Raw genomic sequence first — 16000 nt, 5'->3', positions numbered from 1 at the left:
ATGTAAAATCGTGCAATAATGTAGGAATTTTCCTTTTGAAGATCAAATCCTGTTCAGGCAGGATCTGCCCTATGTGTCCCTGTGTGTCCCTTTCTTACTCGACAGTGTCCCCACAGCTTCTACGATGATTTGATACACATCCCTTCAGATTTCTCTCTTAGGGAGTTTTATGCAGATGTATTCGAGCCCACCAAAACCGTGTAGTCAGTCTTTGTAGGTGTTGTGTTTTCTCTGTCTATGGAACTGCTTTTCTTCTTCTTTTGAAATACTTTCAAACTTAATGTAAGGAAAGTTGCAAGTATGATAAAAGAGATTTTTTTTCATGAGCCATTTGAGATTAGGTTGCCCGCCAGATGCCCTACCACTCCGACAACCATAATCCAGCTATCCACATCAGACTGATATATCTCTTTTAAACAATGTAGTTTATGACGTCCTGCTTTCAACACTGGTATGGTAATCTCATTTTTAAATACATAAGTGTTATATTCTGATTTTGTATTGTATACACATTACATCTCTCCTTGTAAAGGAGTCCTTTCTAAGACTTGCATTGACTTTGTTAAAGAATCCCCGATTGTATAGATAGAGTTATCCTGGCACACCCCTCAATCTTTTTCCGCGTCTTTCTTTTTTATTGTGGTAAAATATGCTTAAACATAAGTCTTATCATTTCAGCCATTTTTTAAAGTTTATTTATTTTTGAGGGAGAGAGAGCATGCGTGAGCAGTGGAGGGGCAGAGAGAGGGGGAGAGAGAGAATTCCAGTTCGGGGCTCAGACTCACTAACCTTGAGATCAGGACCTGAGCCGAAATCAAGAGCAGAAGCTTAACCGGCTGAGCTACCCAGGTGCCCCTCAGCCATTTTTAAGCCCACTTTTGGTGGCACAAGTACGTTTACGGTGTTGCCATCATCATTGCCTGTTTGTAAAACATTCTCGCCACCCCAAGCAGAAACTCTGTACCTATTAAGCAGTAACTCTCCTTTCCTTTTTTTGTCTCTATGAATTTGCCTAAAGTAGGTGTTTCATGTAAGTAGACTGATTTGTCATTTTGTGCCTGGCGCATCTCACTCTGCGTAACGTTCTCAAGGTTCATCTGCGCGATGGCCTGTGGCAGAGCCTCATTTCTTTCTCTGGCTGAGTGATCTTCCCTCGTCTGCATGGACCACATTTTGTTTATTCATCTGCTGATGAACATGTGAGTTTTTTCCATCTTGTGACTGTTGTGAATAGTGCTGCTCTGAATGTTTGTGTACAAGCATCTGTTTGAGTGTCTCTTTTCAGTCTTTGGAGTGTACACCCAGGAGTAAATCGCTGAGTCATGTGGGAATTCTTTCTTTAACTTTCTGAGGAACCACCAAACCGTTTTCCACAGTAGCCACGTCATTTTGCATTTCCGCCAGCAACGCGTGAGGGTTTCAGCTTCTCCGCATCCTTGCCAGCACTTGTTTTTGTTTTGGCTCATCTTTTTGACCATGGCTGTCCCAGTCAATGTGAAGTGGGTGCCATCTCCCAGCCTCGTCCCCTCCAGTCAGAGATCATGGCTCTGTGCCTCCTTGGCTCCGGTCATTTTGTTCCCTTACTCCTTCAATACAAGAGCTTTTAAAATGGTTCTTGTTTCCTGAAATAGAAATGAAGCACAGTTTACTAAAAATCCATGGGAAGTTGCTGATTCTGTTGAAGTGCAAAGTAGGCAGAGCTGATGAGAAAGTTGACTGGACTGTGGAAGAATTTGGAAAAGGGATAAAATGGGAATTATAGGAAACAATAGGCCGATACTGGTCAAGGTGCCAAAATATTGTCAGGGGAAGGTCTCCTTTATTGGCATTCATAAAGTATATTTATATGTACCTTTGAGTATTTCCTTTATTATTTATTTATTTATTTCTAATTTTTTATTTCAGAGAGCGTGTGTACTAGCAGGGTAGAGGGGCAGAGAGAGAGAATCTTAATCAGGCTCCACACTGTCCGCATGGATCATGACCTGAGCTGAAATCTAGAGTCAGATGGTTTTTTTCTAATCAATCTTTTTTACTTTAGAAGGGAGTTCTTACAATAGTAAGAAGTAAGAAAACATTAAAAAAATTTTTTTTCTTAATGTTTTATTTATTTTTGAGAGAGCGCGAGTGGGGGAGAGGCAGAGAGAGCTGGGGACAGAGGATCCGAAGCAGGCTCCAGGCTCTGCACTGTGACAGCAGCGAGTCCGATGTAGAGTGCGAACCCACGAACCACAAGATCACGCATGACCTGAGCCAGAAAGTTGAACGCTCAGCCAGCTGAGCCACCCAGGCGCCCCAGAAGACATTTTTTTATATGCGTGTTTTGTGTCTGGGGAAGAGTCATGAGCTTGTACGCTGACTTGATTGTGCCCCTGCTGTGTGTATTGGCAGTGAGTGATGCTCTTGGACTCCAGTTAAGTGAGGTCTATGAGTACTTGGGGAGGGGCTGGCCTCAAAGCTGGTGACGAGGGAGTGGACATGTGTGGGCTGGACCATGGCCTCTTTCAAAAGAGGGTGTGGTATTGAAGACTCGTGGGGAGTCTTAAGAGAAGTGTGACATTAGAGAGCCGGGGGAGAGTGTGGCAGCCCCTCCCTGAGATGGTCCGAGTAGTGGGGCCAGACCCACCCTTTTGGGAACTGGTCCTTCATAGCTTTTGAGCATGGCAGTAATGGGATCTTTGGAAAAGGAAAATAGCTGCTGCTCTTGTAGGGCATGGATGGAGAGAAGAGAGCAGTGAGTGTGGTGACTGATCACTGGGGCAGATAGGGTGCACAGAATCCGCTGGGGCTGGGGCCAGCTTGAGACACGCTTGCGTTTGAACAGTTGACTTTGGGGAATGAGTGACAAGTTTATGTCTGGCACATGGCAGATACTGGAAATATCTTTATGATGTATGTACTAAGTACATCGAGCAGTAAAAGTGGCCGGAATTTATTGTGTGTTGCCCACCGTTTTGAACGTTCTGCAGCTTCCTGAGCCCTCTGAGCTGGGTTTTGGGTAGTTGTACCCATTTGGTCAAGAGGAAAGTAAGGCAGCAAGGTACCATGCCTGGTCAGCAGAGAGCTGAGCTTGAATCGTGTGAGGGTGTCAGGCCTGCTGTGGACTGTATGTTGAGCGCTGCAGGACACTCAGATGTCATCTGTAGTTTAGAACTAGTTTTTCTTTAGGATTTTATGAAGAATTTAAGTTTCCATCATGTGCAAAGTAGACGACTTACAATTCCATGATCATGGTCAAGATTTTGCCACATGGTTCCTATCTTGTTCGTTCCTTCTCTTCCTTTTCCTTTTTTTTTTTTTGTTGCTGTGGTATTTTGGAGCACACCATAGAGGCCGCGAAACTTCCACTTCTCAACTCAGAGGATGTACCTTGTAAAAACGCAGAAGGCATCCTTACATAACCACAGTGTTGTTTTCACACCTAACAAAATTTGAAGTAATTGCTTGATGACATCTATTTTAAAATCACCCTCCGATTATGTCAAAATGTCATTTTATGGTTGGTTGGTTTAAATTAGGATCCTAACAGAATCCACACTTTGCATTTGGTTGTTATATTTGATATCTGCAACCATTACCCCTGCTAATATCTTTCATCTTTTGCGATGAGGAAGCTATGTCAGTGGTCTTGCAGAATGTCCCACATTGTGGATTTCTGTTACTGAGTTTGTTAGGACGACTGTATTTTTGAGCCACGTTGCCCATTTTGTTTTTTATATTGATAACCTAAGGGTATAACAAATGACATCATGTTGAGTGATTTCCCTTCGTGATGGTTTTATATTAGGAAAAACTTGGTTGAAACTGAGGAACTAAGAGCTAGATCTTTGGAGTGGAACTGAGTTACTCTGGCCTTGTAAGGTTACTCTCACTGTTGAGTCACTGTGGTACATGCGCATGTAGCTGGTGGACAGGCCTGTGTTAGCGCACAGCTGATTGCTGCATCCTGGTGGCCCCGTTGTCTCCACTCTGTGCCTTTCTGCCAGTGAGACATCCTCATTTCTTTTTTTTTTTTTTTAATTTTTTTTGTGTGTGGCTTTATTTTGAGAAAGAGAGAGAGACTGTGTGAGCCGGGGGAGGGTCAGAGAGAGGGGGAGACACAGAATCTGAAGCAGGCTCCAGGCTCTGAGCTGTCAGCACAGAGCCTGACGCGGGGCTCGAACCCACAGACCGCGAGATCATGACCTGAGCCGAAGTCTGACACTTAACCAACTGAGCCACCCAGGCGCCTCAAAGACATCCTCATTTCTAATGGAGTCCATTTTCATTTTAATTTAGTCTGAGTTAAAGTAGGAGAGATGGAGTAGATGTTTTCCAATGTCAAAGATTGTGAGTCTTCCTGGTGTCGTGTTGAGTTGTGTGCCCCATGAGCATCTAATGGCACTAGGTGTACCCAGACCCACCACTGGTTTTCTGCTTAGCCGGGTAGAGAATCCCCTGCACTGCTGTGTAGGGTGGGACCCGTCAGTGTGAGAACCAGGCAGAAGGTCCCCATGGGAAGCAAGTGTCACCTTTGCAGGTCTGGAAACTTGATTTTGTCAGTAAACCAAATTGTGATGATCATACTATCCAAATTCACAAGAGACTGACGTATAAAAGAAGAAATCAGCATATTTATGGTGGTAAATATGTGTAGATATCTTCACCGTGTGGAAAGTCAGACTGAAAGTAAACATTGTGTGACCCCCATTCCCTGGTTTATGCCCTCAGAACAGACACCTGCTATAGCCCAGCACTTAGCCGGTTATATCTTGGGAGATTGTTCTGGGTGTGTGGCTGGCTTTTGTTTTTGTCTTCCTCCACAGACCAGAAAGGGTTCAGATAGCATGCTTTAACTCATGGAAGCTTGGGGGGCTGTGGAGCCACGGTTCAGAGTGGGAGAGGCCGTGCTTTCCCCACAGGTGTCCACGCACCTGTTTCATTTCTCAGCTTGCTGTGTCTTCTCTGGAAATCACGTTCTATGGGGGTCTGACCTCTGTTGTGGGTCCCAGGCCCAGGGCTGTGTTTGCTGTGGCCTGGAAGGGACACAAAGGACAAGGGCACTGTTTGAGTTGTCTGTTAATGCTTAGCACACTACCCTGAAACATAGTGCCTAAAGACAACAGTGATCACTTGTTATCCTTCATGGGGTTGGCAGTTCAGACAGGGCAGTGTGTGTGGGGGGGGTGATGGCTTTTTTCTGGTCCATGAGCCTGGGGCCTCAGCTGGAAGCCTCAGGCACTGGGGATGGCTTGCACTTCTGGTGGTGTGTGCTTTTTGTGTGGGCCGCTGGTTGGAATGCCCACAGGTGGCCACAGCTCTGGGGTCCTCAGGGCATTTGTGACCTGGCCTCACGCACCATGGAGCTCACTTTAGCCACAGTCTCAGGTCTAGGCTGCCACAAAAGGCCATCTTATTAAAGGCGAAGGAGCACAGCCCACCTCTCACGGAGGAATGTCAGCATCACCTTGTTAGAGAGGTGTGTAGGGTCGTGTGCACATTGGTCTGGCCATCTTTGGAAAACTACAATAGCCAAGCCTAGCCTAGGTCAAGGGAGCAGCAAGCACGTAGCGCCTTTGGTTTTTTCCTTTGCAGAGAAGCCAATTAAGGGTTAAATAGCAGATGGAAAGGGAGTCTGTTCTGATATTTCACAGTCCCTTAAATGTAATTTCTGGGGCTACTTTGGATAGTAATTGTATTTTCCAAAATTAGGAACTAACTCCTTTTGCTGCCAAAGGGAAAAAACAAAAAGACAAAAGAGGGAAAAGGAAATCTATCAGATATTGAAAGGATTCATTCTTTTTCTCCCCACCCCTTTTGATAATTAGCTAGTGAAATTGGTATGTGGAAAATAGTTGAAAATTAGGGGGTGAGCAGATAGCACTCTACATCTCACAAGTTTCCTGGACAGAAGACGCATCCCATCTTTGGGAATCCATTTGGTGTTGACAGTGTTGCGCTGGCCCTGATGCAGTTCTCGAGGAGAGGACGCGGTCTCTGGGTCCAGATCTTGGGCAGAGTCCTAAAGGAGAGAGGAACAAATGGCAGGTCAGAATTAGCATTTCTCCTAAGGTGGCTAGAGCCATGACATCTCCACCCTTGGGGAGAGAAGGTCCTCTTTGCCCTGTGTGTCAGATGCTGCAGATTGCCTCCAGCGGCCGAGTCAGGAAAGCCTGTGAGCCGTGAGCAGTGTGCTCTTTGTTGGAGGAGAAGGGCTTTTCTTTCCGTTGGCCTCCTAGCTGTGAAATGTGAAAGCACGATCACCCATGGAACCACAGAGTCCAGCAAGCATGCACTTACGTGTTCAGAGAGGATTTTCCCTTCCTTTTTCTTAGTATTTCACCATTGTTGGGTATCTTTACAGCTCCAGTAGATAATATGTGGAATCTGGCACACCCTGCAAAACACGAGGGTAAGGGTGCTTTGAGGCTGCATTGAGGAGATGGCAGTTTCGTGGGAGGACGTGGACTCCCTTCCTCCCCCTGTAGTGTGGGCACATCTTTACCAGGCTCCTCTGTGGGCTGCCATGTTGGTCACCTTCTCTCAAATTCTTTTTGGAATGGCTTTGACTCTTTTCAAACTTAAGGGGTGTGTGTGTGTGTGTGTGTGTGTGTGTGTGTGTGTGTGTGTAGTAGTAGTAGTAGTAGTAGTAGTAGTAGTAGTTAAAGAGTAACCTTCTCAACATCTGTGCTTAAAATAGGAGTTCCGAATAACGTGGATACATGGGTCCAGGGCGGCTTGAGCCCTGAGAAGGGAGGGAGCTTATCTGTGAGATGGCTGTGGCCTTGGAAATGCTGGTGCTGCCAGGGCAGGGGGAGCAGCTTTCAGGCCCAAGATCAGACCAGAGCACTGGCTCCATGCACACACAGCAGGGTCTGAGATCTGTGTGGCAGGTTGGTTCGACGTTGGCTTCCATATTTGTATGGCTGAGTCATGGAGCCGGTTGTCAGGAAATGTTTGTCCACGTGTGCTGCTCCCTGTAGGTTTGGTCTGGCCTGGCCTGTGTGTGCTAGCCGTGGGGCTGGTCTGTTGTCCGGTGGACCCCCACTCCACTTCAGAGGTTAGAGTATTTGGAAGCAGTTTTAAATTTCTGATGACTTTAAGGTTTTCACCCTTGCTGTCATAAATAAGGATACTTTTTGTGGTTAGATCCTTATTGTTGAGACTAGAGTTTTCCCATTGGATCATTGGGGGAGTTGGAATGAATGTGGGGGAAGATCTTCTTTCCACAGGAGTCCGCATGGCTGCATCTTTGTGGAGAAAGCCACGTTACAATTGGGCTTCACTAATTTAGGTCACCTGAGAGAACAGAGCTCTCTGGAAAAGTGAGCCAAAGGGCCCTGAGATAGATGATTCTCTTTTTTCCCTCTTAAGTTTTCCTTTCAGACTACTCTGCGCTCCCAGCCCCCGTTTGTTGTGGTTCCGCCTGAGTAGAGGCCGGCCAAGCTTCCACCATCCGGGGTTGGCTGCACTGCTGGCAGTGTGGAGACTCGGCGGGGCTGGTCCAGAACTATCATTACCGTGGTTCCTGGCTGTCCTCGTGATGTGGACACCATTGGTCTGATCTGTTGAGAGGTAACTGGCTACCGATGAGGTGGGCTGAGCCTGGGCTGGCGCTGGGGGTCCTTGGCCGGCCCTTCCTGGGTTCACAGGCTGCCATGGAGCAGTGGAGGCTTTCCTTCTCATGAGCCAAAGGCCCGTCCGGATTTAGAGCTGACACAGTGTCATGGTTCTTTCTGCCGATATCTTTATAGTTTAAATGGATAAAACTATTTAAATACTTACAGATTATCCAAAATTTGGTCCAGCCCTTATTTGTCTTTGAATTTTAGGAACTTTTGAAGGGGTGATGTCAGAGTTTCTGTGATCTTTCTCCAACAGCCATTGTTTATTTTACAAAAAGAAAACAAATCAGCAGTGTGGTAGAAACCCGACGGGGCAGGTACCTGGGAGGTTGAGCCTTTCCAAACCCTGGGAAACTGGGTTTGTTACCTCACCTACAGGGTATGCTGCCTGGCCTTGGGCACGTTCCTAACCTTGTGCCTGAGGCTCTTCACCCGTGGGGGCAGGCACTTCGCCTTGCAGGTGAACCCGCACGGGTGCTGATGAGGAGGCTCACTGTAAATAAAACAGGAGCTGACAGTAAATAAAACACACGTGATGGGTCGTACTCTTGCATGGAAAAGTAACGAAGGTTCTACACAAAATCTTAACTGTCTTAATTTATACTGTATGCATAGCAGAAACTGTCTTCTTAAAAACTATCTGAAATCAAATGTAAAGTTGAAGTTAACTGTATTATGATGAATTATGTTTGATGCAGCCATTTCACGTCCATTGACAATGGAGAAACACCTTCTGTGGATGAAAAGCTGTGCTGACTGAGGGGCAGAGTGGGGAGACCCCGGTCTGCCCTGAGAGGAAAATGCATTTAATTTAAAGTGTCACGAGGGGGTTGCCTTTATTTTATTTACATATTGTGTTATTTAAGTTGTAAGCGATTATTATATGCTTATTTTATGGTTATATCACATAAAGTGACGGTACTGTACAGACTCGTAAGAGATTTTTTTTCTTTTCTTTCCTTTTTTTCTAATGTTTATTTTTGAGGGAGAGAGGGAGAGAGCATGAGCAGGGGAGGGAGGTGTCAGGGGGAGAGGGAGACAGAGGATCTGAAGCAGGCTCTGTGCTATTAGCTCAGAGCCTGACACGGGCCTTGAACTCAGGAACTACAAGATTGTGGCCTGAGCCAAAGTCAGATGCTGAACTGACTGAGCCACCCAGGCACCCCAAGATTTTTTCTTTTGATCATGAAGAAAAACCTAGCTGAAACCTAGATTATGTCCACACATTCTGATGTGGGGTAAAAATGGCAGCACTGTCTTCTTTCTGTCTTGTTCTGCATTTAAAAATGAAAAGAAGGGGGCGCCTGGGTGGCTTCCTCCAGTTAAGTGTCCACCTCCTGATTTTGGCTCAGGTCATGATCTCGTGGTTCATGAGATAGAGCCCTGAGTCGGGCTCTGCACTGAGCATGGAGCCTGCTTAAGATTCCCTCCCTCCCTCCCTCCCTCCCTCTCTCTCTCTCTCTCTCTCTCTCTCTCTCTGCCCCTCGCCTGCTTGTGCTTTCTCTCTCTCTCAAAATAAATAAACAAACAAACATTAAAAAAATACAGTAGATACTACTGTTGTGGTCTTTACATCTGGGCATCTTCCTCCTGTGCCCTCTTTTCTTGTTAACTTAAAATTTTTTTTAATGGTTTTATTTATTTTTGAGAGAGAGAGAGACAGAGCACAAGTGGGGGAGGGATAGAGAGAGACACAGAACCCAAAGCAGGCTGCAGGCTCGGAACTGTCAGCACAGAGCCTGATGTGGGGCTTGAACTCGTGAACCACGAGATCAGAACCTGCGCCAAAGTGGGACACTTAACTGACTGAGCCACCCAGATACCTCTCTTGTTACCTTTAAAAACAAACAACTGAGTGTTTTTCTTCAGAAATACTCTGTAGTATTGTGTAGTTAGAATTGGTTGGTTGCCTGACTGTGCTGAGGTTGCTTCTGGTTTTTGTGGAGTAGAGGCATCTTGGCTGCATAAAATGTGCCGTGCAGGGTTTAAGGTAGGTGTGAGTGGGTGGTGAGGTCACAGTCGTTCCCCTGTGCAGATCATACTGGGACCATCCTGTGTCTGTAAGGCTGGCAGAGTCTAGACTGAGGCACAGGGGAGGCAGGCCAGAGATGGGGGTAGGGTGGGGGCCTTGCGGCTCTGGGCATCTGATAGAGTGCTGGAGTGGGATTAAATTAGGGTATCTGAAGGCCCTGGAGTAAGATTTTATAATGCCTTTGGGTTTTTTCCTCTGTTTTATTTTCTTCTGTGTTCTTTTGTCTTATGGAGAAATTGTTTCATTAATAATTCTTTTTCTGGGGCACCTGGGTGGCTCAGTCTTTAAGCATCTGGTTTTGGCTCAGGTCGTGATCTCACGGCTTGTGAGTTTGAGTGCCACGTTGGGTGAACTGGGTGAACACGAGCCCCACTTTGGGTGAGCCCCCCTCTCTCCCCCACCCCTTCTCTCTGCCCCTCGCTCACTTGTGCCGTCTCTCTCTCTCTCTCTCTCTCTCTCTCTCTCTCTCTCTCTCTTTCTCTAAAAAAAATATATATATATATATTTTTCTTCTCAGGAATATGATTTCACAGGGCAGAGAATATTGCCTTTTAAAAATGTCAACACTGGGGTGCCTGGGTGGCTCAGTCGGTTAAGCATCTGATTCTCGGTTTTGGCTCAGGTCATGATCTCACAGTTTCGTGAGTTTGAGCCCCATGTTGGGCTCTGCTGTGGCAGTGCAGAGCCTGCTTCGGTTTCTCTCTCTCTCCCTCTCTCTGTCTGCCCCTCCCCTGCTCACGCTGTCTCTCTCAAAATAAATAAACTTAAAAAAATTAAAAAAAAATTAAAATGTCAACATTGCAGGGTGCCTGGATGGTTCAGTTGGTTAAGTGTCCGACTTCAGCTCAGGTCATGATCTCCCAGTTGGTAGGTTCAAGCCTTTCATCAGGCTCTGTGCTGACAGCTCAAAACCCAGAGTCTGCTTGGATTCTGTGTCTCCCTCTCTCTCTGCCCCTCCCCGGCTTGCACTCTGTCTCTCTTTCTCAAAAATAAATAAACATTAAAAAAAATAAAAAACAATTTTTTTTTAATGTCAACATTGCCACTTCAGAATTATTGAAACTTAGCGCCCTTTTGTCTTTTGCTGACTTTTATAGACTCCGTTCATGGTTGCCAAATTCAGCAAATAAAAAACACAGGATGCCCAGTTACATATGAAGTTCAGGTAAACGTGCTTACACTAAACAAATCGATTTGTCATATCCCTGAACTCTAAATGTAATGGACACCTGTAGCTGGAAGTGCACTTCACCTTGTAACTCCAGCACGGGTCAGGTTCTTCGTCACCCCCGGGACACATTTTTCTCCTAGATTTTTGTTTATATTGTAATCTACCAACTTGTATTTAAGGGCAGAAACTTCACAGACTGGACAATTTTCCTTCTTTTTTTTCTCCATCCACAGCAGTGCTTCAGTGTATCAGATGGACATTCAAAGAGCAGAATGTCATTTTCTAGAAGTTCAGCTCTAACTCTAGCACATAAAGTGCATGCAGAGTGGACTCCATTATTCTGGTGTGCCTTTCCCAAAACGTTTGCTCCATTGCTGTGGTTTATAGTCCGTTCTGATTGCATACTGGACAGACTTTGCGCGGTGCTTCCCCCTCCCACAGGGGCGCTTCAGCCTGTGGGCCGTTACGGTGCTGCTCTAACTCGGAATTTGTCGTAGGCCGTGAAGTTGGATGGGAGTCTGGGTCAGTGGGTGAGGGAGCTGTTAGTGCTGCAGTTTTGGGCCTGCTTCTTAGCTCCTGTTTCACCGCAGGTCCCCAGGCAGCCTCGTTGAGGCAGGTGAAGGGTGAGGAAGAGAAGAACGTGCAGGGTGGGAGTCCGCCCTCTGGGCCGCAGCTGCTGCCTCCTCCCCCCCCTCCTCCTCCTCCCCCCTTCTTCTCCTCCCTTCCTTCTCCCCCTCCTATTCCTCCTCACCCTCCTCCTCCTCACCCTCCTCCTCCTCCCCCCTCCTCCTTCCCCCCTCCTCCTTCCCTCCTCCTCCCCTCCCCTCCTCCTCCTCCTCCTCCTCCTCCTCCTCCTCCCCCCCTCCTCCTCCTCCTCTCCTCCTCCTCCTCTCCTCCTCCTCCTCTCCTCCTCCTCCTCCTCCTCCTCCTCCTCCTCCTCCACACTCCCCTTTCCTTCCTTCTCTGCCCTGTGCCATTGTCAGTGGTCACTCAGGGTAATGAGCAGGGAGGATGCTTGGATTCTGAAAGTAAGAGTTGCAGACAAGGCAGAGATGTTGGGGTCTTGTTTTGGGCTCTGGGGCTTCTCTGGGGCCTGGAGTGATGGTTAGTGCTCATCAGAAGAGTTCCTGAATGCATCCGAATAGATGCAGAGCAGAATAGTGGATACTTCTGGTATTGTTTGAAAGTGTGTTATGTAATATTCTTAAAACAGAGTTTTTTGGGGGAAGAAGTCATGAATCTTAATTTCATGGCTGGGACATGTGGCTGACAGTGGGGACAGGACACAGGTGGTTTGTAGGTATATTCGTGAGTGATCCGGGGAGGCCTGTCCTGCCATGCCTGGCCCTGGGCGTGCCGGGGGGTTTGGAGGCATTTTCAGCAGGTCTGTGATGTGGGGGGGCTTGTGTCCTTGATGTATGGCTTGGCCTCAAGGCCAGTCAACAACCCTAAAAGCTGTTTAGGACCCCAGAGGGCTCTTGTTTATGTGAGTTCTATCTACTGGTATTGACCAAAACATAAATGAAAACTGAAGCTTTACAAAAACCCTTGTTTACTTAAAAATAACAAAAGTAAACCTGTAACCTGTTGTTTACATGTTAAAGTGAATAATTTCTGTGAAAAATAACTATTTTCTAAAACAAAACCACAGAAGTGTGGCATTGCTTTACAGGTTGGTGTATCTCTTTCTTGTCTGGCTTCTGACTGCAGGGATGTGCTGTTTGGTTGCAGTATGTGAGGAAGATCCAGCCTCGTGTAGACACGTGAGCCTTTTAGATAATTCCGGATGTGTTGCTGGCTATAGTGTGCCAGAACCTGATGGGGCAAAGCAGAATGTCGATGACCTTCCTTCCCTGTGAGGTTTAAACCCATGGTTGGCCTCGCATCTCAGTGCACCTTCCTGTCATGTGTGGTTTCAAAGATTAGGTACTGCTTGGGGCGCCGGGTGGCTCAGTCGGTTAAGCATCTGACTTCGGCTCAGGTCATGACCTCGCAGCTCGTGAGTTTGAGCCCCGGGTCGGGCTCTGTGCTGCTGACAGCTCAGAGCCTGGAGCCTGGAGCCTGCTTCGGATTCTGTGTCTCGCTCTCTCTCTGTCCCTCCCCCGCTCGCATTCTGTCTCTCTCAAAAATAAATAAGCATTAAAAAAAAAATTAAAAAAAATAAAGATTAGGTACTGCTCATTTGGGAAACACTGGCTCACTAAATTATGGGGATCTTCCAAATGTTGGCACATTTCGTCATCCAAGATCAGAAAATTGTATTCTCTTATTAACATCTCTTCTGTCATCAAAAGTCTTTAAGTGTCCAGCAGCTGTGAAGCTCATGGGGCAGATAGATACACATTTACCCAAATTCTAGTTTCCAGTCAGAAGCTAGAATTTTAACGTTGGCAACACATACTGTTGTTTTTTCTTTGAGGTCGTGGGCTCACTGTGTTTATTTTGAGAACGTTTGGCCTGCATCCACACGTGCGTAGCCATGGATCTTGCCAGTTCTTCCAAATGCAGACACCCAGCGAGTGCCACTCAGCCCAGCGCCTGCCCCGGGCCTCTCCTGAGCGGCCAGCAGACTGGATTGCTGCTTGCTTACCTCTTGTCTGCTGCCTTCATGAGAAGGCCCGTGGGGAGACCGCTCGTTGCTCCGCCTCAACAAGGGCATGCTCAGGTGAGGTTGGCTTTTCCGCCCTGAGTGCATAGCGTTGAAGAATTCAGTCACTTAGGAGTTTAATTTGGTCAGAAAAAGACAGATATTATATGTGTTCACTCATATGTGGAATTTGAGAAACTTAACAGAAGACTGTAGGGGAAGGGAAGGAAAAATAAGTTACAAACAGAGGGAGGCAAACCATAGGAGACTCTTAAATACAGAAAACAAACTCAGGGGTGATGAGGGTGGGGCAGGGAAAATGGGAGACGGGCATTAAAGGGGGCACTTGTTTGGATGAGCACCGTGTGTTGTATGTGAGGGATGAACCACGGGAATCTACTCCTAAAGCCAAGAGTACACTGTATACACTATATGTTAGCTAACTTGACAATAAATTGTTAATAAATCAATCAATCAATAAAAATTAAAAAAATAAAAAGTTTAATTTGGTGCTGCCATTTTGGCTCCTAAGGTACCCAAGTAAGCACAGTGAAACAGGCAGGTAGGCTCCTAGTATTACAATGAAGCTAGCTAGCTTTGACCTCTTGGACCCCTGGAAGGGTCTTGGGACCCCAGAGAACTTCTATTTGAGACTGGGTTGTGGGGATAGGCTAGAGGTGGGTGGTTGGGATGTAGCTGTGATGGGCTGGGAGTGGGGGCAAGGCCTGAGCATCTGGGCCTGACCCTGGATGGGCTGTAGGAGGTCAGGGGGCTGGGATTCGATGGGGTTAGGTGGCCCCCTGCCTACTTTCTGAGATGCCTGGCCAAGACCTGACCCTGGGAGGGACATCAGGTGCTGCTGGTAAGCTTAGAGGGGGGCAGGAGAGGGTTTTCCTGGGTCCACATACAGAGGTCAAGGGCTCTGTTAGGGAGTCCAGGAGCCCTTCCTCGGGCTCTGCCCGGGCTTCTTACTTCCCCAGACTCTCTAAACCCAGATTCTTTGTAAACTCTCCTACTTTTTTTTTTTTTTTTTTTTTTTGAGAGAGAGATTGAGAGAGAAAGACAGCTCGAGAGTGGGGGAGGGACCGAGGGAGAGAGAGTGGATCTCAAGCAGGCTCCACACCCAGTGCACAACCCAACTTGGAGCTCGATCCCGTAACCATGAGATCATGACCTGAGCTGCAATCAAGAGTCGGACGCTCAACCGACTGAGCCACCCAGGCACCTCACACTCTCCTACTTTTAAATGTTGATAGTTGATTAAAGATGGAGACGTGCCAGTCAGCCCTGTGAAGCTGTCTCACTGGTGGCTCCTCGGTGATGTCAGGTCTGTGTCCGCCCAGCAACGGGGGCATGTTGTGCCAGCCCCAGTGTAGCCACAAAAGACTTAGCCCACAGAGAGACTTCTACTCAGCTGGTAGGAAATCTCGGGGCCAGAGATATGAGGGTGGACAACAGTGTGATGCAGCACCTCATGCTCTAGGAGTCTGAGAGTCTGGAACCTTCCTTGCCCTCACCTGGAATTGGTTCTCTCTCTTCCAGGAGCCTCAGTCCTCTCGGTGGGAAGTGGTAGAGAGGAACCAAGATTCTGTGCATGGTGTGCTTGTTGCTGCCGAGGTGTCCTTGCTTCGGGGCCGTGCAGCGCAGTGTCCAGAGCGTCAGCTGTGCGTGCAACTGTCAGCTGCTTTCCTCCCCGCTGCCCCGCGCTCTAGAGCCAGCATCCTTATCCTCCTCCTGTGAGACTCCGGCCGTTCTCACAGCCCCCACCCCGAATTGGACCGCAGGCAGGCTTGAAGTTCTGTTTGGTTCTGCTGTTGCCAGTACAGCAGTTTGTCACTGGTTTGGGCTCCGTGTTCCGTCCTCACCCCTCTCCTGGTTTGGTGTTGATTTTGTGGATTGCTGGCTCTTGTGAGAAGGTGATGACAGCCATGTTCCCTCTTGTTAGCATACATAGGTTCGGTCCACAGAGAGCATCTGAATTTGGGAGATTTTTGTTCTTCCTGCTTCAGTTGTGGGCTGAGCTCATCATCGGGCTCAGTCCCTGGGCTTTTGGACTTTCAGACGTTCACACTGGCCGTGCCCTGCTCTGCCCTCACCCATCAGGGGTTAGAGTGGCTACCACTCAGCCTCCTTTATTCATGCGGCAGACGCTGGCTGTGGGTCTCTAGGCTGTTCCAGAGAATCTACACAGGTGTATAGCTGTGTGGAAAGCAGACATGGAAGTGGGCCCAGCGGCCTTTCTTACTCAGTCCTCTTAGAAAGGCCCCAGTAGTTCTGTGGCCACATGCTCATTGGCTCCTTCTGCACGCCGGGCATTGCCGACACTTCGGGGATATGTCAGAGAACAGGACAGGCCCCTCCTGTGGAGCTAGAGTTTGCATGCTGGTGGGGCAGACAGGCTGGGTGGTATGTTTGATGGTGGTGAGTGCCAGGGGGCCAGCGAGGCAGGGTCTAGGAGAGGCCTTCTGATAAGGGGGAGATAGGCCTATGGAGAGGCTGCAGGGTCCGGGGACAGGAAGCTGGGGTCAGAGTGTGGAAGGAGGATCAGAGGCTGGGCCCTGAGACTTTGCTGCCCATGATGAACACCTGGGAAGACCCTGGGCTTT

The 16000-nt window shown here is 47.7% G+C and overlaps 1 protein-coding gene and 1 long non-coding RNA gene across 8 annotated transcripts in view; one reads left to right on the top strand and one right to left on the bottom strand.

Annotated features, from left to right (window-relative positions):
- The window catches only part of EHMT1 (euchromatic histone lysine methyltransferase 1), a 153387-nt gene that overhangs the window by 50174 nt on the left and 87213 nt on the right, over positions 1–16000 (top strand). The gene's annotated exons all lie outside the window — the stretch shown is intronic.
- Positions 22–15316, bottom strand: LOC109494065. Of its 5 annotated transcripts, none has more exons than XR_006588828.1 (6): positions 14912–15316; positions 6280–6376; positions 5869–6001; positions 4914–5015; positions 3219–3369; positions 22–1622 (listed from the first exon to the last, which is right to left on the bottom strand). It is a non-coding gene; the product is annotated as an uncharacterized LOC109494065 (long non-coding RNA). The 5 variants fall into 5 exon arrangements; XR_002148669.3 differs by having other exon boundaries at positions 23–1622; positions 3219–3421; positions 5876–6001; positions 14912–15298; XR_002148667.3 differs by having other exon boundaries at positions 23–1622; positions 5876–6001; positions 14912–15283.

This window comes from Felis catus, chromosome D4, assembly GCF_018350175.1.
Source record: "Felis catus isolate Fca126 chromosome D4, F.catus_Fca126_mat1.0, whole genome shotgun sequence".
Classification (NCBI taxonomy): Eukaryota; Metazoa; Chordata; class Mammalia; order Carnivora; family Felidae; genus Felis; species Felis catus.
Note: the sequence above shows the minus strand (reverse complement) of the source record. Positions and strands in the feature narration are given on the sequence as shown.